Source organism: Prionailurus bengalensis, chromosome X (genome assembly GCF_016509475.1).
Source record: "Prionailurus bengalensis isolate Pbe53 chromosome X, Fcat_Pben_1.1_paternal_pri, whole genome shotgun sequence".
In the NCBI taxonomy this organism is placed as follows: Eukaryota; Metazoa; Chordata; class Mammalia; order Carnivora; family Felidae; genus Prionailurus; species Prionailurus bengalensis.
In genome coordinates this window covers 112155234-112179528 of record NC_057361.1, presented here as the reverse complement: position 1 = coordinate 112179528, position 24295 = coordinate 112155234, and the positions used below count along the sequence as shown (strand labels likewise).

Below are 24295 nucleotides of genomic sequence, written 5' to 3'. Positions count from 1 at the left end.
CTTGCCCTCCACAAGAAAGCCTCCCAGTGAGCAAGGGTCAGAGCCATGATCAGCTTCCAGACCAGGGAGTGGCCTTGTGTTCTGTCCATTTACCACAGGTTGAAGAAAAAGCCCAAAAGTAGCCACAGAAATTACCCCCTTAAAAAACCGAAGCAGGGGGCGCCTGGGTGGCGCAGTCGGTTAAGCGTCCGACTTCAGCCAGGTCACGATCTCGCGGCCCGTGAGTTCGAGCCCCACGTCAGGCTGTGGGCTGATGGCTCAGAGCCTGGAGCCTGTTTCCGATTCTGTCTCCCTCTCTCTCTGCCCCTCCCCCGTTCATGCTCTGTCTCTCTCTGTCCCAAAAATAAATAAATGTTGAAAAAAAAAATTAAAAAAAAAAAAAACCGAAGCAGCCACGCCCGTGCCAGGATCATTAAAGCAGTTGGAGATATCTTTTCACTTTGGAAATTACAAATTCCACACACAGGCTATTTAGTTAAGGGGAAAACGTTGAGACACGAGTAGCTACATTCACCTGAAGCACATATTTCAGGCCTTTTAGCCTTTGGGTTGAAAGCTGTGATGTGGACCCAGAGCCATGGCACTTGGGGTGGGGCACACAGCTAGCTGTAGTCTTTCCTTCCCTTCCTCACTGCTCATACGCTCTTCACCTAAGGGGAAGTGAGGGTTCTGGAAGGCAGGAGCCCCCACTCAGAAAGTGGTGAGCTAGGGTCCTCTTAGCCATACTTCAAGAAGGAGGAGGGTATTCATTAGCTTGCAGTGTCTCCTGGCCCAAAGTCGGATGCCCTCCCCACCACTACCCCTTGAAATCATTTCTTCTAAAGGCCACATCCTAATGGGTCTGAGTCCGCATTTATGTAAGTGCCGCTGTTCAGTCGAGGAGAACAAGGTGCTCTTTGTGCAGAGCAAGTTCAGTTTGTGCAAAGTGGAAAGATTTCAAAACAGTACAGGGGAGAGGAGGTGGGGGATCCAAATTAATCCCAGCCATGGAACCCCCATGGCTTGACTTCTGCTAACCCCTTCTGGTCTTGGCATGCTTTTGAGTCATTATTTTCTGATGTTATGGGCTACAGAGTGCCTTGCAAAATTCTCTTACCCACCACAAGTGAGTCCCGAGGAGTTGGACTCCAGGGCAGTTGGGTTCCACGGATTATCTCCCCAGAATGACTTATAGGTATCATGTAGATAACGACAGCCTGGGAAATAAATTCCACACAGGCACCACTTACGTTTGAAAGGCCCCAACTGCTGGAGGCCAGACTATTTCATCTATAGTTAAGGAAGGGATTTCTGGCATTTTCTGTGAGCCTTCCAGGCCTCCTGCATCTTATCCCACTCACTAGGTAAAAGGGTGGAAAGAGGAGGTGCTTGTTTGGGATAGAACAGGGTGTGATGGGAAAAATCAGCACAGGAGAGGGCCTTTTGTAGTATTTAGTGTAAGGGTAAAAGTTTTGACAGTTATTAAATAAGTTTGCAGGAGGAAACAATGTCCTTGCTCTAAATATTTATATCACATACCGCGATATCCATAAGATCCTGAAGAAGGTTCTGGTTTGCGTGTTGTAGCAGCTGGATGGACACGCGGAAGAACTGTAGAGGGAATTTGGGCATGGAGTGGGATATGGGCTGGAGAAGTCACTCCTTCAAGCCTGAGATTCTGTGAAAACTGGAGATGCCAATCCATTTTCGTAAGGGGACTGTGCTTTTTGAAATACAAGATCTTTTTTTTTTTTTATGTTTTATTTACTTTTGAAAGAGAGAGCACGAGTGGGGGAGGGGCAGAGAGAGAGGTAGAGAGAGAATCCCAAGCAGGCTCCCCGCTGTCAGCCCAGAGCCCGACACGGGGCTCGATCCCACGAACCACGAGATCATGACCTGAGCCGAAATCAAGAGTCAGACACTTAGCTAACTGAGCCACCCAGGTGCTCCTTTAAAGTACAAGATTATAGAGATCGAGAATAAATTAATGGTTACCAGAGATTAGGGATGGTGATGGGGGTAGGGGGCAGGGTGGGTGTGACTACAAAGGGGTACACAGGGAGATCTTTGTGGTGATAGAATAGTTTTCCTCTTGATTGTGATGGTGGTCACACAAATCTACACATGTAATGAAATGGCATACAACTACACATACACATTGTACCTATATCCATTTTCTGGGTTTTATATGGTACTATAATTATGTGTGATGTAATCACTGGGGGAGACTGGGTGAAGGGCAACTTCCTGTGACTCCATACTTATTTCAAAATCAAAAGTCTTAAAGGGGCACCTGGGTGTCTCAGTCTGTGAAGCATCCGACTTCGGCTCAGGTCACGATCTTACAGTTCGTGGGTTCAAGCCCCGCATCGGGCTCTGTGCTGACGGCTCAGAGCCTGGAGCCTGCTTCGGATTCTGTGTCTCCCTCTCTCTCTGCCCTCCCCTGCTCATGCTCTATCTCTCTCTCAAAAATAAATAAAAATTTTAAAAAAGTTAAAAAAAACCTGAACACAACTCTGCATTTCTTGTAAGTGACCTACAAAACCTTTCATTTATCCCATTTTTCTTTTGAGAGAACCCTCCCCCCACCTCCCCTCCCCCCATATACCATAACTCTTTGACTCTTGAGAACTAAAACTACAGACTTAAGAAACTTATTCTTTTCACTGGGTAGAGAAAAAAGTCCGAGAATGCGTGTGCCCTTCTTTTATTTTAATCTACAGATCTGATGTTTCAGATGAAGGCTATTTGATTGGCAACGCCTTGAGCAGACTGGGAAGGTTCTATATCTGACTAAGCCAGCTCTTCTCCCTGCCATGGAAAAAAAAAGCAGAAACACGTTCAATTCCTGCCATGCCTTCTAGGTGAACAGAAGCGTAAGGGTAGGAAAGGAGGGAGAGGGGAGGCCACGGGGGGTGTGGGGTCTTGTGGTTCTCAAAAGAGAGGCTCCTCTCGGCTCAGAGGGGGCTGTGCTTCTGGGTGGAGAAACGTGGCGAAATTGTCCCACAAGGTCAGGCACTTGGAAGGTTAACAGTTCAGCCAGCCTCGGAGAGGGGGCAGCTTGAGTTGAAGGTAGAAATGTGAACTGGCTTCTCCTCCCCACCTTCCCAAGTACACCAGAAGAGAAGATGGACGGAGCCTGAGCCCTTCAGTGGGAACAGGTGGTTGTAGTGGGCAAGTTATAAAGGGATTTGGTATGGGAGCACCTGCTGCAGGCTGTCAATTTCCTGACACAGTCTTATCTCCCAGAGGCCCCATCCTGACCTTCCTAGATTCCATGCATCTCACTGAAACTTCTTGAATGCATCTCATCTGGCCCATGCAAGCAAGTGCTTGCCTATAAGCCATCTCATATTGTTCTCTTTTGTTGAGTCACAGGCCTGCTGGGCTTGAAGCCTGGTTCTACCACTTACTAGCTATGCGATCTTGGGCAAGTTGTCTCAGCCTCTCTGTTCCTCAGTTTGCTCATCTGTTATATCGGGGTAATATCTGCCTTCCCGGGTTCGTCAAGTGACTGGCACCTCATAGGTGCTTAGGAAGTGTCAACTTCTCTTTGGTCACTGTTTCCCACGTGGATGCCCACATGGTTCCCTTAGACTGGAAGATCCTTGAGAGAGCTTCCTTCTCTTCTTCCCCCACCTTCACTCCAGCACCTAGCCCATGGTTGGGCACACAGCACATTGTTACTGAGTCCTTGTTGGATGGAGCTTTCCCAGCTCCCTCAGTGATGCTGATGGAAACCCAGAAATGGGCACGAGGGAATATCAGTCTTCCATTTCTGAGTATGAAGGTAACATGTTGAATTCTTTACTTCCTTGATATATTGTTATAGGAAAACTGTCCCCGTGATGAGGCCTGCCTTTAGTGCAAATATAATCTTAGACAATTATGTAGCTCAAGTAAAATTAAAGCCAATGCCTCAGTATCTTGACAAGATGGCCTCTTGATTGGTGTATCAGAAGAGGAGCAGGAAAAGAAATCAATTAGGCTGGCATGCTCATTACCACAGAATTCAGAAGGTTATTAAATATAGCAACAGAATCTGGAATCGACCTGGTCAGATCTCTACTTCATTGTCTTGGGACCACACCTCAGTCTTCAGTCATTTGTGAGGTACAGTGGAAAGAGTAATGGATCAGGAAATGGAGACCAGAGATACCGTCCCAGATTGAGTCATTCATTCACTCATTCAGGCAACAAATATTTACTGAAATTTAGTATCAGTAGTCGTGTGAGTTTTTTGAAGTCACTTCATCTCTCTGGGTCTCGTGCCCCCCATCTGTCAAATGGTAACAAATCTAGTTATATCATAAGTATGAGAATTCTGTGAAGGAATGCAGGGGCCAGAGCCTCGTAGACTGTTCCTGTTCTCTACTATTGTCTTCTATGCAATGGCTACGTGCATCGCTTGTGGTCATTTGAAAATTAACGTCCAAAGTCTATTTCAAGGGGGCTGAGGATGTTCTACCTGCCTCATTTTCCTTCCTTACATGTTGGCAAGCCAACCAAGACCAGAGTGAGCAGGAAGGACAGAGAGCTCTGTTATACTGGGCTGAGGCATCATAGGGAATAGCACTCCACTTTGTGTTCCCAAATGGGCTGGACTTCAGACATGGCTCCTGTTATGGGTTGAGTCAGGTCCCCCGAAAAGAGAGGCTGAAGCCCTAACCCTGGGTACCTGTGAATGTTAGGGTCTTTGCAGATGTAATCAAGTTCAGATGAGGTTATCAGGGCGGGCCCTAAACCAATATAACCTAGGTCCTTATAAGAAGAGGGAAATTTGAACAAAGACACAGACACAGAGAGAATGCCATGTGAAGGCAAATGCAGACACACAGGGAAGATGGCGGCAGAGACTGAAGATGTGCAGCCACAAGCCAGGAAACACCTGGGGCCACCGGAAGCTGGAAGAGGCAAGGAAGCGTCCTGCCCTCAAGGCTTCAGAGGGAGCATGCCATGCCCCTGCCACACCTAGATTTTAAGCCCTAGCTCTTGGAACTGTGAGAGAATAAATTTCTATTGTTTTAGGCCACCCTGTTTGTGGTATTTTGGTACAACAGCCCTAGGAAACTAATACAGTCCCTGAACAAAAATAACTCCACCATGTACTTCCCTCTGCCTTCCATGTAGTCACGGTGCCTTTCGTTTTCTGTACAAGAACCCACATGAACATGATGCCTTGGCTCCCTGGGCTCCGACCTAGCTCGCGGCGACATGGCTAAATGCACCACGAAGGTCGGAATCGTCGGTAAATACGGGACCCGTTGTGGTGCCTCCCTGAGGAAAATGGCGAGGAGGCTTGAAAGAGGCCAGCACACCAAGTAGCCTTGCTCCTTCTGTGACAAAACCGAGACGAAAAGACGAGCTGTGGGGAATCTGGCATCGTGGTTCCCGCGTGAAAACTGTAGCGGGTGGCGCCTGGACCTACAACACCACTTCTGCCCTCACAGTAAAGTCGGCCATCAGAAGCCCGAAGGAGTGGAAAGACCAGTAGAAGCTCCACCATTTAACACATTGCTAGCCTATAACAAATAAATTTGTGTGACAAAATTAAAAAAAAAAAAAAAAAAAAAGCAATGCCTCGATCCCACCGTCTAAAAATGTGGTCTCCAGAATGGCAGACAAGGTTGGGTGGAATCCTGAATTCTGCTTTCTGTTTTTCAAATAAGTCAAAATGGAAGGCAAGAGTGCCCCCCATCTTTATCCTCTCTGCTCTCCCCTTTGATGGAAAATGGTAAGAGTAGGCAGGCATGGGTCCCACAGGCATGCGGCTGACTGAGCAAGCCGCTGCTGCTGGGCCTCAGCATGGAGACCATCTTGGGAAGGCCACGGAGTCCGTGTGGGGTTCTGATACAGGCCAGCAGGGCTTAGAGCAGAACTGACCTCATTTAAGTTTTCCAAGCACTGCCGACTTTTCTCCACCTAGACTTCACTCTTGGAGCCAACTAGAAGCTGCTGTCCTAGCAAAGGAGGCATCCCTTCTGTAGGACAAATGAGCAATTCATTTAACCAATGCATCGATGTTATGTTGAAAGTTACTCTTTGAGGGGCGCCTGGGTGGCGCAGTCGGTTGAGCGTCCGACTTCAGCCAGGTCACGATCTCGCGGTCCGGGAGTTCGAGCCCCGCGTCGGGCTCTGGGCGGATGGCTCGGAGCCTGGAGCCTGTTTCCGATTCTGTGTCTCCTTCTCTCTCTGCCCCTCCCCCGTTCATGCTCTGTCTCTCTGTCCCCAACATAAAATAAACGTTGAAAAAAAAAATTAAAAAAAAAAAAGAAAATTACTCTTTGACAACAACCATAGTAAAAACTGATTCAGGCAAGAGTCATCAATGGATCCTAAAACTAGTGACTGAAAGTTTTATGAAAAACATGTTATTTACATAGTCTCAAAGTATCTCCCCATACATTAGTTGTTCAGTACAAAAAGAAAAATTGTATCTTTACACTGGAAAAACATGGCAGACGTCATCTTAACAATTAATCAAAGTTAACATCACCGACAATCACTGGATCCCTTTTAATGTTTGACTCATGCTAGAAATGCATGACCTCTCATCATGAGGACACATCAGGCAAACCCCAACTGGGGACCGTTCTGCAAAATAACTGGCTCGTGCTCTTCCAAGAGGCTGATGTCTTGAAAGACAAAGAAAGGCTGAGGGCTGTTCCAGATGGAAGGACACATGAGAGAAGTAAGAGACGTGACAGCTAAATACAATGTGTGATCCTAGACTGCATCATGGACCAGGAAGAAAATAGCTGTGAACTCAGAAGGACCTATGCTTTAGGTTTCCTATTGGGCTCAAAGGCTAAAGTCCAGAATCTACCATTTGGTTGCAGCCAAAGTTCCCCAGACTTGCTTCCTTTCATGCTCTGTCATGTACCAAACTTCAGCCACCCTGAATGTCTCTGTTCTCCAAACATGTTATATTTCTTGAATTTGCCAACTTTACCATGTTTATCTAACAGAATGTCCTTGTCCTTAGGAAACACATATTGATGTCTGCGATTTACTCCCCAGAGCCTCACACGCAAAAATGTGTGTGTGTGTGTGTGTGTGCGCATGTGTGTGTGTGTAGGGAGAATGGTCAATGTAACAAGATGCTAACACCAGATGAATCTTGATGAAGGGCACGTGAAAGTTCTTTCTGCTATTTTTGCACACAATTTTCTGTACACCGGAAGTATTTCAAATTAAAATTGTAAAAATGTATTATTTCGAGTATTTAACCATGTGCCCGATGCCGTGCTCGGTGTGAGATATTCCAGGGAGAACAAAACACAGGCTTGATCCTTAACCCAGGAGCTCGTAGTCTGGGATGGACAGGACAAAAAAAAAAAAAAAAAAAAAAAAAAGAGGCCAGCACATTTTGGCGTCACAAAGGAAGTTGTGAGAGCACAGAGAAGGTATGCCAAACCTAGACTGCCTGAGGAAGGGGGTCATAGGAGGCTGTTTCTAGAGGAAGTAAAGGGGAGGCTTCAAGTTGGAGGAACCGATTAAGTTTGGGGGTACTAGGGGCATACGCAAGCAGAGTTGACCGACGGACTGCGGGGCACAGGGAAGATGCCCGGACCTGTAGGCAGCAAGGGGAAGCCACCTGCCTCCTGAGGACAGACAACAAGGCATGGATTAGCAGGTGTTGGGGGCCAGGCCAAAGTCCCCGTAGCTTCCTAGCTAACAGAAGAAGCGCAGACATAAGCAAAACAACTTAAGGCTGTATACTGAATGTCCTAGAGACATCAGCCCCCAGACGGATAAATATATGCAACCTGGACAAATGCATGGCCCCAAATTAGTTAGGATCGCTAATAATAGACCGTGAGGCAGGAAGAGAACATCAAGTGATCATAAAAAACTAAAGACGTGATTTTTTGAGAACAGGATGAGCTTCACCAGCAATAAGGATAAGGTGGTACCCAATTAACACACAACAGGGTGGGGAGAGGTTGCTGTTAACAGGAAAAGTCCTGAAAATAGTATCGGGTCCCAGAATAAAGGGAATCAGAGAGGCAGCACGCTGTTTCGGAAGTTGACGGGGGCGGGGCACCTGGATGGCTCAGTCGGTCGGGTCGAGCGTCCGACTTTGGCTCAGGTTATGATCTCACGGTTCGGTTCGTGAATTCAAGCCCCGTGTCGGGCTCTGTGCTGACGGCTCGGAGCCTGGAGCCTGCTTCGGATTCTGTGTCTCCCTCTCTCCCTGCTCCTCCCTTGCTCACACTCTTGTCTCTCTGTCAAAAATAAATAAAGATTTAAAAAAATTAAAAAAAAAAGTTGACGGGGGAATGGGACTTTATTCCCATTGAATTATAAGATACAAGAGCCGGGATGAGTATTCCTAGCAAGAGTGTGGAGGGAGCTCACTTGTTTTTCTGTCTTTGAAAACTTTTGTATCATGGAAAATTTACAAAAAATGAGAACAGCATTAGCTTAAACTGCATGGAATTGCCACCACGTGGGCATTTTTGCCCTACAAGAGCGGCGATTTCGCGTTTCAGATGAAAACGAACCCCCACGTACCCGTCCCCCAGCCTCAGCAATTACTGGCACATGGTCAGTTTCATGGCATCCGAATTCCCACCCATCCCCGGGGCAAACTGACTGGTTCGAAGCAAACTCTCTGGTGGGAGTTTTCGTTGTGCTTTTATTTTAATGATGTCCTAAGAGATCCAAATTACATACAGATACATGGATGTCTATATATAATGTTATCAGTTAATTATTTTTATTCCCTCAGTGAGTAATATATTCACGTGGCTCCAAATTCAAAAGCTACATCACATTGTATACCTCGAATATATACAATTTTTCTCTGTCGCTTATACTTCCATAAAGAAAGACGAAAGCTACACAACAGAAACAGAAGGGCCAATGAGAAGTTGCCTTCTAAACAAACCCTGTCACCCAGCCAACAGCTCTCCCTCCTCAGAGGCAACCTGTATGAACAGTTTTTATGTATCCGTCTGGAGAGGTTTTACGCGTGCGTTAGCAAATAGACTGTGAACTATTCCCACTGATCGGTGCCTTGCCTCTTCCACTTAGCAAGACAAACGTCCTCCCTTCTCCAGCCTCCTAGCGTTCCACTTTTATGAACCACAATTTATGTAACCAGTGAAATCACTATTGATGGACTTTTCGGCTGCTTCCAATCTGTGGCCGGTACAGACAGCGCCGTCCCGACTCACCCTCAACACGCATCTTGCACAAAAGCAAGTAAGTATATCTGGACGAGACACCCCTCAAAGCTGAACTGCTGGACGAACGGGAACGTGCCTTTGGAATTTTGACAGATATTGCCAAACTGCCCTCTATCAGGTAGGCGTTACTGTACCGCCGTCTTCACCCCTCCGTCCGCACCGTTTCCTTGCTGCACGACCCGCTTCCCCCCAGGGCTCCAGAGGAGACAGTTCAACGTGTCAAACTCAGAAACACCCCTCCGACCTCAGTTTCCGATTGGTCTCGCTCTACACTCTCTGGCCCACACGGCCACCAGCCTGTCCTTCCTCCCTTCTCCTTTCCCAGACGCCATCAGTAAGCCTGCTGGCATCCTTTCCTCCTTCCAGGTCAGCCCCATTTAGCCACGCTAGCATTGACCCCTGGGCTCGCTCTCCCCGTGTCCTCCTGCAGCACCTGCTCTGCCAATCCCCAGCCCTGTGAAAATCCCACCACCCATTCTCTCCACCCCCCACTCCCAGGCTGCTGGCTATTGCTGGAGAAGGTCATGAAGTTGGCTCGGCTACAAAGCCAGGCCAGCCAGCCTCAGCGGGGCCCCAAGGGCTGCGAGGCAGTCCTTTTATATATCTGTATCAAATTTCTCTCACTGATTGTTCCAAATCCTCTCCCTCTCCTCAGATCCCCTACCCAACCCCCTCTGCCCGACCCCTCAGTAGAGGGCCAGCTTTGCATTTCGATGATAGGACACAGGTCATTGGGCAGGAGCTCTCAGGGCTCCCTCTTTCCCTAGCCCTGCGCCAGTTCTCTGCCTTTCCCCCAGCCCCCCGTCTGCTTGCCCCCCACCCCTCAGCCTCATGGAAACGAGGCACTTGCTCCTCAAGGTTGCCTCTTCCACCAGTGCCTTTGACACTCCGCCTGCACTTGGCCCCAGGAGCCATCCTCTTTCCCTTTGGGCAATCTCTCCCTCCCCACTGGTGTTTTTTTTTTTCCCTCTCAGCCTAGAAACGCTTCCCACAAATCTGTGTCACTGTTCCGCACTACCGCCGAGCTTTTAAAAATGGAGCCATCTTTAAAATTACACAAGTAATTCACGCCTCCTGGCGGGACTGCCTCCCTCCAAGTCAGCCCCAAAATTTGACAGAAAAATCAGGAAATTACAAGCAAAAGGAAGAAAAGAGAAACCGCCCACAATCGCATCAGCCGACTGTTAATATTTTGATATATTTCTTTCCAAGCTTTTTTTTTAATGCACATCTATGCACTTACATATCTATGGGTATTTTTTTTCTCATAAAAGTGGATCGTAGTGTACATATTGTTTTGTCATAACATATTTCAGACATCTCAGCATTGCTCCGTATTAGCAATTGCTACGGATTACTGACCCTGGGTAAGTAAATTAACCTCCCTGAATCCATTTCCTCCTGTTACGAGGATTAAATGAGATAAAAATATATAAAAACACTTATCGCAGTGCCTGGCACGCAGCATGCTGCATTAATGTTAGCTCTTCTGATCTTCCCACATCAATAAATATAGCCCCACATAATAATTTAATGAGTTCTGTCACTGCTGTGTCTAGTAGGAGTGACGAGTGCGCTTGAGTGAGCCACCAACACACGCTCATTTGTTACATGAGCAAGTATATCCGCGAGATAAACTCCTAAAAGCAGGATTGCTCCTTCAAAGGCTATGGGCATTTATAATTTTGGTACATAGTGCCGGATGGTCCTTCATCCAGTGAGAGTCACCATGAGTTCTTGAACTGAACTCTGATTGATGGATGTTGGGTCTGTTGCAAAGTCTTCACTGCTACAAACTCAAGACGGTGATGGACATTTTTGTAACCAAATCTTTGAAAAAAAAATTTTTTTACATGTATTTATTTTTGAGAGACAGAGCACAAGTCGGGGAGGGGCAGAGAGAGAAGGAGACACAGAATCCGAAGCAGGCTCCAGGCTCGGAGCTGCCCGACTCCGGGCTCGAACTCACAGACCGCGAGATCATCAGATATTTAGTGACCATCTCCAAGGCCATGCACTGTTTTAGGCACTGTGCTCACTTCATGAACAGAACCAGTAAAAGGTTCCTGCCTTGGAGGGGCTTACATCCCAACAAAGAGACACAAATAAAGATAATAAGGAACCTAGGGGCGCCTGGGTGGCTCAGTCGGTTAAGTGTCCGACTTCGGCTCAGGTCATGATCTCGCAGTTGGTGGGTTCGAGCCCCTCATCGGGCTCTGTGGGGCCAGCTCGGAGCTTGGAGTCTGCTTGGGATTCTGTGCCTCCCTTTCTCTCTGCCCCTCCCCTGCTGGCTCTCTGTCTCTGTCTCTCTCAAAAATGAATAACATTAATTAAAAAAAAAAGTCACCTATAGAAAATGTTAGAAGGTGATACATCCTAGAGCAAAAAGAAAAAGCAGAGCAGGCTAGAGGGGATCAGGAGTACTGGGAGGCGGGGGTGGGGGGAGAGAGCAATATTAATAGTTAATATTAATATTTCACAGTACAATATTAAATACGGTGGCCACTCCAGTACGGTTTGACCTTATTCTAGTGATGAGGAATCACTGAAGGAGGCATTTTACTTATATTCATCAACATCTTTGCCACATCCACATACCACGTGACACCTAACAATTCTGTTTAAATCGACTTACTTTTCCCTACTTGGATTTCTTTGTTTCTTTTCTTAAGTAGACCTCACGCCCAGTGCAGAGCCCAATGCGGGGCTTGAACTCTTGACCCTGAGATCAAGATCTGACCTCAGGTCAAGCATCAGACGCTTAACCGACTGAGCTACCCAGGCATCCCTTAAACTTACGTTAAAGGAAGCTTTATAACCCATGTGTAAATAAAAACCAAGAATGGCATGCCGAATGTCTAGAAAGGGAGACTGGAAGATACCTAGGATTGGCCTCTTCTTTTCCTTTTAGAGACCAGCTGGTAAATAAGAACGATCACAACAAGCACTTATAAAATTGTGTGCTTACGATTTGCCAGGAAGCTTACCGTTTTGCACGTAGCAGATAATTTTGTCTTCACAACAACTTCCATGCTATCGGTGCCATTATTGTCCCCAGGGAGAAACTTGGGCACTGCGTAAGCCTCCCAAGTGTCAGTTTGCTCCTAAACAAATGGGGACGATAATGGAGAGAGAGGAGAGAAGGCCTGTGGCTTCTACCCACTCTTCGTTGTGTCTGGGGAGCGCTGGAGAGGGGGCAAGAAGGGGATGGACCGTCCCATCTACGTCATCTCCTGACCACTACGCCCCAAATTCCAGTGATGGAGATTAGAGCTAAATTGTTGCTTTAAAATACAAACAACCCTCCCCAGGGTTAAATTTATTGGCCACTTCCAATTTCCTGTGAAAAACTTTAATCAGGACGTCCAAATTGATGTCAGACTGGCTAGGATGGGAGCTTTTCTTTTCCAGTAGAGTTAATATACAGTGTTGTATGAGTTTCAGGCAAACGATATAGTGACTCAACACTTGTATGCATTACTCGGTGCTCATCAACATAAGTGTACCCTTAATCCCCTTTACCTATTTCACCCATCCTCCCTCCTACCCACCTATTCTCTGGGAACCACTGTTTTCTTCTCTATAGTTTTTTGGTTTGTCTCATTTTCTTTGTTCGTTTGTTTTGCTTCTTGGATTCCACGCATGAGTGAAATCGTATGGTATTTGTCTTTCCCTGAATGACTTTTCCACTTCGCATTATATCCTCTAGATCCATCCATGTTGTCGCAAATGGCAAGATTTCATTCTTTTTTATGACCGAGTAACATTCCATTATAGATATATACCGTGGACACTTCGGTTGCTCCCATACTTTGGCTATTGTAAATAACGCCGCTATCAACACAGGGGTGCAGGTGTCCCTTTGGGTTAGTGTTTTTGCATTCTACGGGTAAATCCCCAGTAGTAGAATTACTGGGTCATAGAGTAGATCTATTCTGAATTTCTTGGGAACCACACTGTTTTCCACACGCAACCCATCAGTCTGCATTCCCACCAACAGTGCATGGGTGTTCCCTTTTCTCCACATACGATGGGAGTTTTGATTAGAAGAGGTGAGAAGTGTCTCTGGAGCATCGGCCCTGGCCCCTTCTGGAAGGGAGCTGACCTGGGCAGATACTAGTGGAGGAGCGGGCACCTGGACAGCTGGAAGGAAACAGGCAGCAGAAAGCTGGGTGGGAAGAAACGATGACAAGCTGTATCAACTTCAACGGTCTCTGCTTCAAGTCTTTAGGGAGAGAGGAGCAGAATCTAAATACAGTCAATAATACATCAGCAGAGACACAGTGCCTAGGTGCTCTTAACCTGCTTCATATCTCAAAGTGTGCTCCTGCTTTTCAACTTCCTGAGAAGTGTGCTGCGTTTCTAAAAAGAGCCGTTTCATTCACATGAAACAATACAGGACTCTGAACCACTCAGTCAAAGAATTCGAACCAGAAAAACGTCTGGTGCAGTTACCATTGAATAACAATTCCACAGAGTCACAGAGATGAATCCAGGTTCCTTGAAAGGTTTACGACCAAGAAAAGTTCAATATAATATAGTAAACCTGGAATGTATTTGATTTATAAAGGAAAGACAAGCTCTTGTATAGAGTAAATGGTATTTTTAAATGGCTTCGAGAAAATTGGAGACTAAAGAAAAGCTTCTCATAGATACAAAAAAAGCTGGGAGCAGAAGGGGTTAGTTCTCTGGGGCAGAGCGGGCATTGCCAAATGACCCCAAATAGCCCACAAATGCAATGTGTTAATGTGGGTCCTATATCACAGAGGAGAATAGTACGAAATCGGTTCTGTGCAGATCATCTACGATGGGATAGAAATCCTAGAGGCAAGCACACTACTCCTGATTTTACAGTGTAGAAAAGGAGATAGCAAAATCCTCTAGTCGAGAGCCTGGTGAACGTGGCACTACATTTTCTAGTATACAAATGGCTTCCTTCTCATGCCCAGCATTTGAGGAGTCCCAGACAAGACTCAAACAACCCTGGAACTTACACTAGAGTTCCTATATGCTAAAGTGAGATTAGCAAAGCTTGTTGCTTGGCAACACGTGCTCTATAAACCCTTGGATCTTGGGGCGCCTGGGTGGCGCAGTCGGTTAAGCGTCCGACTTCAGCCAGGTCACGATCTTGCGGTCCGTGAGTTCGAGCCCCGCGTCGGGCTCTGGGCTGATGGCTCGGAGCCTGGAGCCTGTTTCCAATTCTGTGTCTCCCTCTCTCTCTGCCCCTCCCCCGTTCATGCTCTGTCTCTCTCTGTCCCAAAAATAAATAAACGTTGAAAAAAAAAAATAAAATAATAAAAAAAAATAAACACTTGGATCTTGGGTACGGTGAAACAGACAAAGTACATCTAGTGTTTTGTTTCATTTAATTTTTTTAGTGTTTATTTTTGAGAGACAGAGAGACAACACGACTGGGGGAGGAGTAGAGAGACAGGGAGACACAGAATCCGAAGCAGGCTCCAGGCTCTGAGCTGTCAGCACAGAGCCGGATGTGGGGCTCGAACTCACGAACTGTGAGATCATGACCTGAGCTGAGGTCGAACGCTTAACCGACTGAGCCACCCAGCGGCCCCTGTTTTGTTTCACTTAATTTTTTTAAAAAATGTTTATTTATTTTTGAAAGAGACAGAGACAGAATGCAAGTGGGTTAGGGGCAGAGAGGGAGGGAGACACAGAATCTGAAGCAGGCTCCAGGCCCCGAGCTGTCAGCAGAGAGCCCGACGCGGGGCTCGAGCTCACAGACTGCCAGATCGTGATCTGAGCCGAAGTCGGACGCTCAACCGACTGAGCCACCCAGGCGCCCCCTTGTTTCATTTAAAAAGAATTTCTTCTTTGTCACCAAGATCCAAAGGCTGATACCATGCTTCATAGCTTTCCAGATGCTCACAGCCCCTGACCAACAGGACACTGGCAAATATCTATAAAGTCAGACTCTTCACCTGCCAGTAAGGAGGGAGTAGGAGAGGCTACATACACATTTACTACGTCACTGGGAGTTTAGCGAGCCATAGCTTCTCTCTGAGAATGATTTATCTATGAATTTATCTCAAAGTTAACTAAAAAGAAGTGGGAAGTCATATGAAGCTATTCCTAAGAATTTTAGAAGACTCTGGAGAAAATCAGGTCAGTTTATTTTCTAAATCAAATAGGATTATCTTTTGAAGGAAGTATGCCCTTTAGCTGATCATTTTAAACAGTGATGAATAATTGCATTTGGCCAAATAACAAAACCCAAGATATACAGGGTAAATTCTTTGAAAACAAATAAAATCCAATGAGCGTTTTTTAAATAAAATAAACGTATTTAAACATATTCCCTTACTCTCACTGATGGCTTTCTTATCTTAAGGGAGATTTAACACAACAAATCCTCTAGAAAAGCAGGATCTCAAAATGCAAACACTGTTTAAATGAACCACACACATGAAGTACTCAAATGAATATGCACTGCGGGTGGGAATACAAAATGGTAACATCACTTTGGAGAACAGGCTGGCAATTTCTGAATAAAGTTAAACATGCACTCACCATTATAATATAGCAATTCTACTAGATAGTTACTCAAGAGAAATTAAAGTATACATCCACATAAAAGTTAAAACACAAATATTCATAGCAGCTTTATTCGTAATGGCCCCCAATTGGAAACAACCCAAATGTCCATCAAAAGGTGAATGGACAGGGGCGCCTGGGTGTCTCAGTCTGTTAAGTGTCAGACTTCAGCTCAGGTCATGATCTCACGGTTTGTGAGTTCCAGCCCCACATTGGGGTCTGTGCTGACAGCTCAGAGCCTGGAGCCTGCTTTGAATTCTGTGTCTCCCTCTCTCTCTGTCCCTCCCCTACTCACGCCCTGTCTCTCTGTCTCTGTCTCTCTCTCAAAAATAAACATTAAAAAATTTTTTTAAAAAGGCGAATGGACAAATTGTGCCATATACATACAATGAAATGTGACTCACAATAAAAAGTCACGAACCACTGATACAGAAAGCAACATGGATGGATCTCAAGGACATTCTAATCGAAACCAGCCAGACACAAAAGAGTACATACTATGTGATTATACATGTATGTGAAACATCATAAAGAGAATCTAATCTATGGTGATAAAGAAAAGGAGACCAGTGATAACCTGAAGCCAGCAGCAGGGGTTGAGATTAACTAACTACAAGGGGGCCTTCTCTCTGGCAATGGAAGTGGTCTGTATCTTGACTGCAGGCTTAAACTGGGTGCAGTTTGTGATAAGTATGTAAATTATATCTCAGTAAAGTTGACTTTAAGCATAGTATTAATGGAAAACTCTTCAAAAGTTGAAGATTTTTACAAACATTTTTATTTTTTTGATTTATTTTTTTTTTTTTTTTTTTTAAGTAATCTCTATGCCCAACGAGGGGCTCAAACTCAACGACACCAAGGTCAAGAGTCACATGCTCTACCGAACTGAGCCAGCCGGATGCCCCCAAAAGTTGAAGATTTAAAGTTACTTCTGCTTAGCAAGTATTAAGTATTAAGCATCCTGTTGGAAACTATGCACCAAGATGCAGTCCTTGCAGTGAGGAAACTACTCTCTTGAAAACACTAGGCACACAGAACAAGGTAGCTGAGTGGGGCGGTGGCAGCAGCCTTGTGGACACACAGATGCAGATCTTTGTGAAGCCTCTGATGGGTAAGACTATCACCCTCCAGGTCAAGCCCAGTGACACCACTGAGAATGTCAAAACCAAAATCCAAGACAAGGAGGGCATCCCACCTCACCAGCAGCGTCTAATTTTTGCGGGCAAACAGCTGGAGGATGGCCGCACTCTCTCAGGCTACAATCTCCAGAAAGAATCCACCTTGCGCTTGGTGCTTTGCCCGTGGGGGGGGGCATCACTGGGCCTTCCCTCCGCCAGCTGGCCCGGAAATACAACTGTGACAAGGTAAAATCTGCCGTGTTATTCTCGTCTGCACCCCAGCGCTGTCAACTGCCGCCAAGAAAAAGTGAGGCCACACCAAAAACCTGCGCCCCGAGAAGGTCAAATAAGGCCCCTCTACTGACTCTTACTTTGCTTGTAGGGCAGGCTCCTGCCCAAGCCCCAAGACCCTGTGCCCTCAATAAAGTTTCCCTTCCACTGACTGGAACAGTAAAAAAAACAACAACAACAAACAAACCAACAAACAAAAAATTAAGCACACAGGCACATACACATGGTGGAAGGCACTGGGCTGCTGCTATTTGGAGCTGGTAGATACAGTTTACCAGGATCATTTAAATAGTGCCTACCATGTGGGAAGCATGGCGAAAGGGATAAAAGGCAAAGGAGTCATTAGGCTGGAAAGAAGACCAACGTATAGATTAGGTTGGTCAGGAGAACTGGGATCAGATCAAGGACAAGAAATGGTATTCTACATCACTATGAACCCTAGCTTGTCACTGTCATCTTGTTAGGTGCCTCTCAATAGAGAGGCCAGTCAATCTGGATGCAGCTCGACCGTGTCTAAAAACTGGTACAACGATTGGGACAAAGAGTAGAAAATGACATGGGACAAAGAGTAGAAAATGATATAGGACAAGAGGTTCTTCAGATTCCTTGGCCAGGCTGTAGGGACTCTCTTTGCCCTTCCCATCAGCATGAAAGCCCTCTTGTTCTCCTTTCAGTGTTTGATAAAAAGTTCTACTAAGGTTTTAACAAATACAGGAGATTGGATAAGGAACTTATCTGGAGTGTTTTATTAATCTATGTAGCTTTAGAAATTAAAAGATGGGGAAATAGCTAATTGAGTATCTACCATATAATCTTTTTTTTGGACAAATTCCTACCACAGTATATTTATTTTAAACACTGAAAAAAATATCTGAAGCAAAATTTTTGTATTGAATATACAATTTGATAAGCTATTTTGGGTTTTACATTATATTATGAACATTTTCAAATGTCAAAAATAATATTTAAAATATTATTTTAAACACATGCCTAATCGTTTTTATAGTTATTCAGTTATCTTTATTTTTATTATTTTTTTTTTACTTTTTTTTAACTTGTTTTATTTTTTATTTTTTTAAATTCACATCCAAATTCGTTAGCATCTAGTGCAACAATGATTTCAGGAGTAGATTCCTTAGTGCCCCTTACCCATTTAGACCATCCCGCCTCCCACATTCCCTCCAGTAACCCTCTGTTTGTTCTCCATATTTAGGAGTCTCTTCTGTTTTGTCCCCCTCCCTGTTTGTATATTATTTTTGTTTCCCTTCCCTTATGTTCATCTGTTTTGTCTCTTCAAGTCCTCATAGGAGTGAAGTCATATGATTTTTGTCTTTCTCAGACTAATTTCACTTAGCATAATACCCTCCAGTTCCATCCACGTAGTTGCAAATGGCAAGATTTCCTTCTTTTGATTGCCGAGTGATACTCCATCGTATATATATATATACACTATAACTTCTTTATCCATTCATCCATCGATGGACATTTGGGCTCTTTCCAGACTTTGGCTACTGTTGACCGTGCTGCTATAAACATGGGGGCGCATGTGTCCCTTCGAAACAGCACACCTGTATCCCGTGGATCAATGCCTAGTCGTGCAATTGCTGGGTCGTAGGGGAGTTCTATTTTTAGTGTTTTGAGGAACCTCCATCCTGTTTTCCAGAGTGGCTGCACCAGCTCGCATTCCCATATAATCTTACAACAGGATTCAGAGTAGAGTCACATCGAACCGGAAGTATTCTCAAATTGCTTTAATTAGAGAAATCTAATATCACATTTTTTTAAGGAACTGATAATGAGATGCAAAAAAAAAAAGTGTGGTGTGTGGTGTGTGGTGGTCATTTCTCGGTCCCACACTTGAAGGATGTTGATGAACTGGACAATGTTCAGAGGCCAACGGCTAAGATGGTAACAGGTCTGGAAACCATCTCATAAAGACTACAATGAAAACACAGAGGAGAAAACATTTGTGGCGACGTGGCCACTGGTGCCAAATATCTGGTGATGGACCCTTGAGTTGTTGCCACCTTTTGGCTGTCGTGAATAATGCCGCAAGGAATATTAGCATACCTGTATCTGTTTGCATCCTGGTTTTCAAGGAGTGGAATTCTTGGATCATCTAACAATTCCGTGTTTACTATTTTGAGGAACTGTGAAAATGTTTTCCACAGTCACTACATCCTAGCCAGCAATGTGCAAGGGTCCTATTTCCACATCCTCACTAATACTCGTATATAGCCTTACAAAGTTTTTTTCTGTTATATATCCCCATAAAATAGCTACCTATACCTTTTTAGGTTTAAGGCATACCTATACCTTTTTTTTTTTCCAACGTTTTTTTTATTTATTTTTGGGACAGAGAGAGACAGAGCATGAATGGGGGAGGGGCAGAGAGAGAGGGAGACACAGAATCGGAAACAGGCTCCAGGCTCTGAGCCATCAGCCCAGAGCCCGACGCGGGGCTCGAACTCACGGACCGCGAGATCGTGACCTGGCTGAAGTCGGACGCTTAACCGACTGCGCCACCCAGGCGCCCCAACCTATACCTTTTTAAAACAAAAATGAGGTCCCATTAATCATGTTGCTCTTTCACTTGGCAATCTAGCGTAAACATCTTTCCCATGTCGAGTGACATATGACCATGTTATCATTCTTAATGGGTGCACAGATTTCCATGGAGGGAACATACTGTAATTTGTTTAACCCAACATTTTCCAAAGGCTGTACATAACATAGATCCCACAAGATCGCCCTCAAAACAAGAACTTAAGTTAAAAAGTTAAAGATGCTTCATACCCTATCTCTTTTGTTGGGCTATCACAATGTTAAAGAAACGATTTTAATGGGTTTTCCTAAACTTCCTTAACCATCTTTTATTCTTCAGGACACTTAACTTATTCATATTTTATAAAACACCCTGAGAAATGGTGGCCTAACTGATCTGTGGCAAATACTAGGTTTCTTGTTTTTTACATAGAACTTGCCACTTCAACCAGTTTCAAGCATGCAATTCTGTGGCATTACTTACATTCACAAGGTACACCATTCCAATGATCTATTTCCAAAACTTTTTCATCATCCGAAGCAGAGACTCTATGCCCATTATGAATAACTCCCCATTACCCCCTCCCCAGCCCCTAGTATCCTGTAATCTACTTTCTGTCTCTATGAACTTATCTATTTTAAATATCTCACTCAGCATGTTCTCAAGTTTCATCCATGCTGTAGTACGTACCAGAATTTCATTCCTTTTCATAGCTGAACAACATCCCACTGTATGTATGATGTAATGACACCATATCAACTGGTGATGAACACTGGGGTGGTCGCCACCTTTTCGGCTGTTGTGAATCACGCCACGAGGAACAACAGCATACAAGTATCTTTTTGAGTCCTCGTTTTCAAGGAGTAGATTGGAAGATCGAGGATCTTACGAGAATTCTATGTTTCCTATTTTGAGAAGCTGCCAAAATGTTTGCCACAGTCAGTGCACTATTTTCCATTCCAACCAGCAATGTACAAGGGCCCTCTGTTTCTCCACCTCTTCACCAACACTTGTTAATATCTCTTTTATTACAGCCATCCTAGTGGGTATGAAGTGATACCGCTTTGTGGTTTTGATTTGCATTTGTTTAATGACTAATCATATTGAACATCTTTTCATATGCTTATTGGCCATATGTAAATCTTCTCTGGAGAAATGTCTATTCATAAAGTCCTCTGCCCATATTTTAATTGGGTTGTTCGTCTTTTTGTGGCTGAGTTATAAGACCTGTTTACATATTCTGGATTAAACTCATCACATATGATTTACAAATTTTCTGGTTGTCTTTTCACTGTCTTGTTAATGTCCTTTGAGGCACGAAAGTTCTTAATTTGATAAAGTTCAACTTATCTATTTTTTCTTTAGCTGCTCATGTTTTCAGTGATATATCTAAGAATCCATTGCCCAATCCAATATAATGAAGATTTACCCCTGTTTATCCCCTAAAAATTTAATGGTTTTAGATCTTACTATTTAGGTCCTTGATCCATTTTGAGCTAATTTTTGTATACGGTGGGAGGTAGGAATCCAACTTCACTGTTTGGCATGTGGATATTCAGTTGCCCCAGCCCCATGTGTTGAAAACATTACGTTTTTCACAACATTAAACATCCTTTTCAACCTGTCCCATATTTTTCCCTAGGAAAAATTTTTAGAAGAATTGCTGTGCCAAGAGAGGTGCACATTTTGAAGGCTTCTGATACATACCACCAAATGTCCTCCACAAAGGACATTAAGAACCCACTGCAGTGAATTTAAACACCACTTTCCCCATACTCTCAACAGCCGTGTATACTACAAACACATTTTAAATCTCTGCTAGTCAGGGGCGCCTGGGTGGCTCAGTCGGTTGAGTGTCCAACTCCGGCTCAGGTCATGATCTGGTCGTTCATGAGTTCGAGCCCCACGTCGGGCTCTGTGCTAACAGCTCGGTACCGGGAGCCTGCTTCAGATTCTGTGTCTCCCTCTGTCTCTGCCCCTCCTTCACTTGCGCTCTCTCTCAAAAAAATGAATAAACATTAAAAAAGAAATCTGCTAATCACTGTGGCATGGGAATGTATTCCAAATAAAGTTTAAGAGAGGTTTAGCTGAACTTCCCTTGATAGTCCCAACATGCTAGCCTCAGCACCTTCCTTTCCAAAGGCTTCACACTTATGAAAAGATTGTCTAAGAACAGGACTCAGTGTAATCTACTGCAGAGTTTAATATAAGTCGAGTTAAGGAAGCAAACTAAATCCTCCCTTTCAGAAGAGTGAGACTAGAAATGAAAGTATAATTAGGTTCCTCTGCTAGATAATGTAATTTCAAAATATTTCCCTCCTCAGGGGCGCCTGGGTGGCTCAGTCGGTTAAGCGTCCGACTTCGGCTCAGGTCATGATCTCGCGGTCCGTGAGTTCGAGCCCCGCGTCGGGCTCTGTGCTGCCAGCTCAGAGCCTGGAGCCTGCTTCGGATTCTGTGTCTCTCTCTCTCTCTGCCCCTCCCCCACTTGCAGTCTGCCTCTCTCTCCCTCTCAAAAATAAACAAACATTTAAAAAATTAAAAAAATATATATATTTCCTTCCTCAGCACAAAGTCACAAACCAGCTATTGGCGACTTTCAAGTGTGCCCTCTTTTGTGTGTGTTCAACGGAGAGTTACCAAGCACAAGAGTCATGCCATGAAATCAACTAAACCGGTTAGAGGGTTTTTCTTATAGCCATATCCTAATCATCAAGGAAAAAGAAAAACTATTTTGCTGGTGGTCTGCTATTTACTACTAGTTGAGCACTTCTGAATGTGAACTGTGCCAGGGCTTTTAGAGTCGATGTAGCTTTTTGTGCCCTGTCTCCTTTGCTTCTCTGAAACAAAAATGCCAAGTGTATCTTTATTTTGTTTTGTCTCAAGCTGTAGTCACTAGAAGGAAAATTTTACGGTGAGTGTTTTGTCAGTGGGAACCTGTACTAATATGGAAATCCTGAGAGGATCATTTATCCACACAAAACAAGAAACCAGGGGGAAATGAGCTTTCCACATTTCATCATAAAGCATGCATAATTCATACAAGAGAGGCAACTATTGATGAGGCTGAACAAAATGAGTTTCTTGTTGCCAGAAAGAATCAAAATATTAGGAATCGAGCTCTCTGATTTCCTAAATACTTTCTTAAAGCCCTCAGAAGCTCAATGCCATCATGCATCTGTTACAGTAGCAAAGATGAAGGCAAATGTTTTTCCAGAATCAATAAAATTTTAAGTGGCAGACCGGACCTTGTAAATATCTAGTTCAACTGTATTGTACAGATTGGAAATCTGAAGCCCAGATTGGTGAAGTGACTCTGCTGAAAGTCACACAGAGCAGTGACCGAGCTGGAGCCAAAGTCAGGTCTTCTGACTCCTATACTCATAATATAATTGGGTCATTCCCCTAAAAGTTTGACATAAATAGTTATGTTAATTGGGTCATTCCCCTAAAAGGTGGACATGAATAGTTATGTTACCAGTTTACTTTGAAGTCAGTGATGCCACGGAGATCTCCAATTTCATATATATATAGACTATTGGTCAATTTGTAGGATTCAGTTAATAACTGCATTAATTTAATGCATTTCTTCTGAGAGGCCATGGTCATTAAGGTCTCCCACTATTAAGAAAGTTGAGCAAGTTTCCAAGATTCCTATATATGACTCTCTCCACCCATACATTCTAGACATTTATAAAAATCAATCTCATTTACTCTTGGGTTAAGAACCACAGTGGAAGAAATCTGTAAGAGATCATAGAGTTTAAGGGAAACAAAGTTACCTTTTTGCCAGAGTACTTATTGTTCTTGGGCCTTTTCTAAATGCATAGTTTCAATGATCTGACAGTGAAGTCTACCTATATGATATATTTTTCAAGCTCAACTTTTAAGATCTAAAATATTTAAAAACACTTGAGGCAAATTGTAATTAGTTTTCTCCATAGATATCCAAAGTATCATACGTGCATTTTCATCGTGGATATTTATATATAGTTGCTTCTAGGTGAATTTTAAAAATTCATTTAAGAGATGAGATTAAATATATCTTGTAGTGGGAGTAGTAATAATTCAAGGAGCAGGGACAAAGATTAATGCAGAATTAGAATCTTAACTCATCTGCTTTTAATAGCACATTTGATTTGTCTCTGTTCTAAAGAGCCAATGAAACAGGCCACCTAGATACAAATTCTAACCCCATCCCCCCCTTTTTAACATAAGAGCTTTCTGATAGTGAGAGTTGTCCAACAGCAGAATGAACTGTTGTGTGAAAGTCAGTTGATTACTATAAGATTTCAAGCTAAGGCTAAAAGATCATTCGAGTGGAATTCTTAAAAGGATTTCTGCATTGAGAGGTCCATTAAAAGGCTTCTAAAATCCTATCGTTCCAATATTGTGTTTCTCTCCTACTTTTATAGTTCAGACATCCTTTCATACGTGTATCTGTAGTCATCTTAGATTGCCTTGTCTTGTATCATTATTATTTTTGTACTTATTCTGCTTGAAGGCAGGGATGGCATTTCACTCATCTTCATATATCTTACAATTTTAAATAGAGTTTCCTGACACTTAATTGAATATACTTGAAATTATAAGCTTGATTGGTCGATTTAGTCATAAAT

At 44.0% G+C, this 24295-nt stretch overlaps 1 protein-coding gene and 2 pseudogenes across 1 annotated transcript in view; 2 read left to right on the top strand and 1 right to left on the bottom strand.

Annotated features, from left to right (window-relative positions):
* Positions 1-24295, bottom strand: part of LOC122477833 (P2R1A-PPP2R2A-interacting phosphatase regulator 1-like) — a 102400-nt gene that overhangs the window by 34164 nt on the left and 43941 nt on the right. The window lies entirely within an intron of this gene.
* Positions 4593-5777, top strand: LOC122477836 (annotated as a pseudogene).
* Positions 16057-17910, top strand: LOC122477835 (annotated as a pseudogene).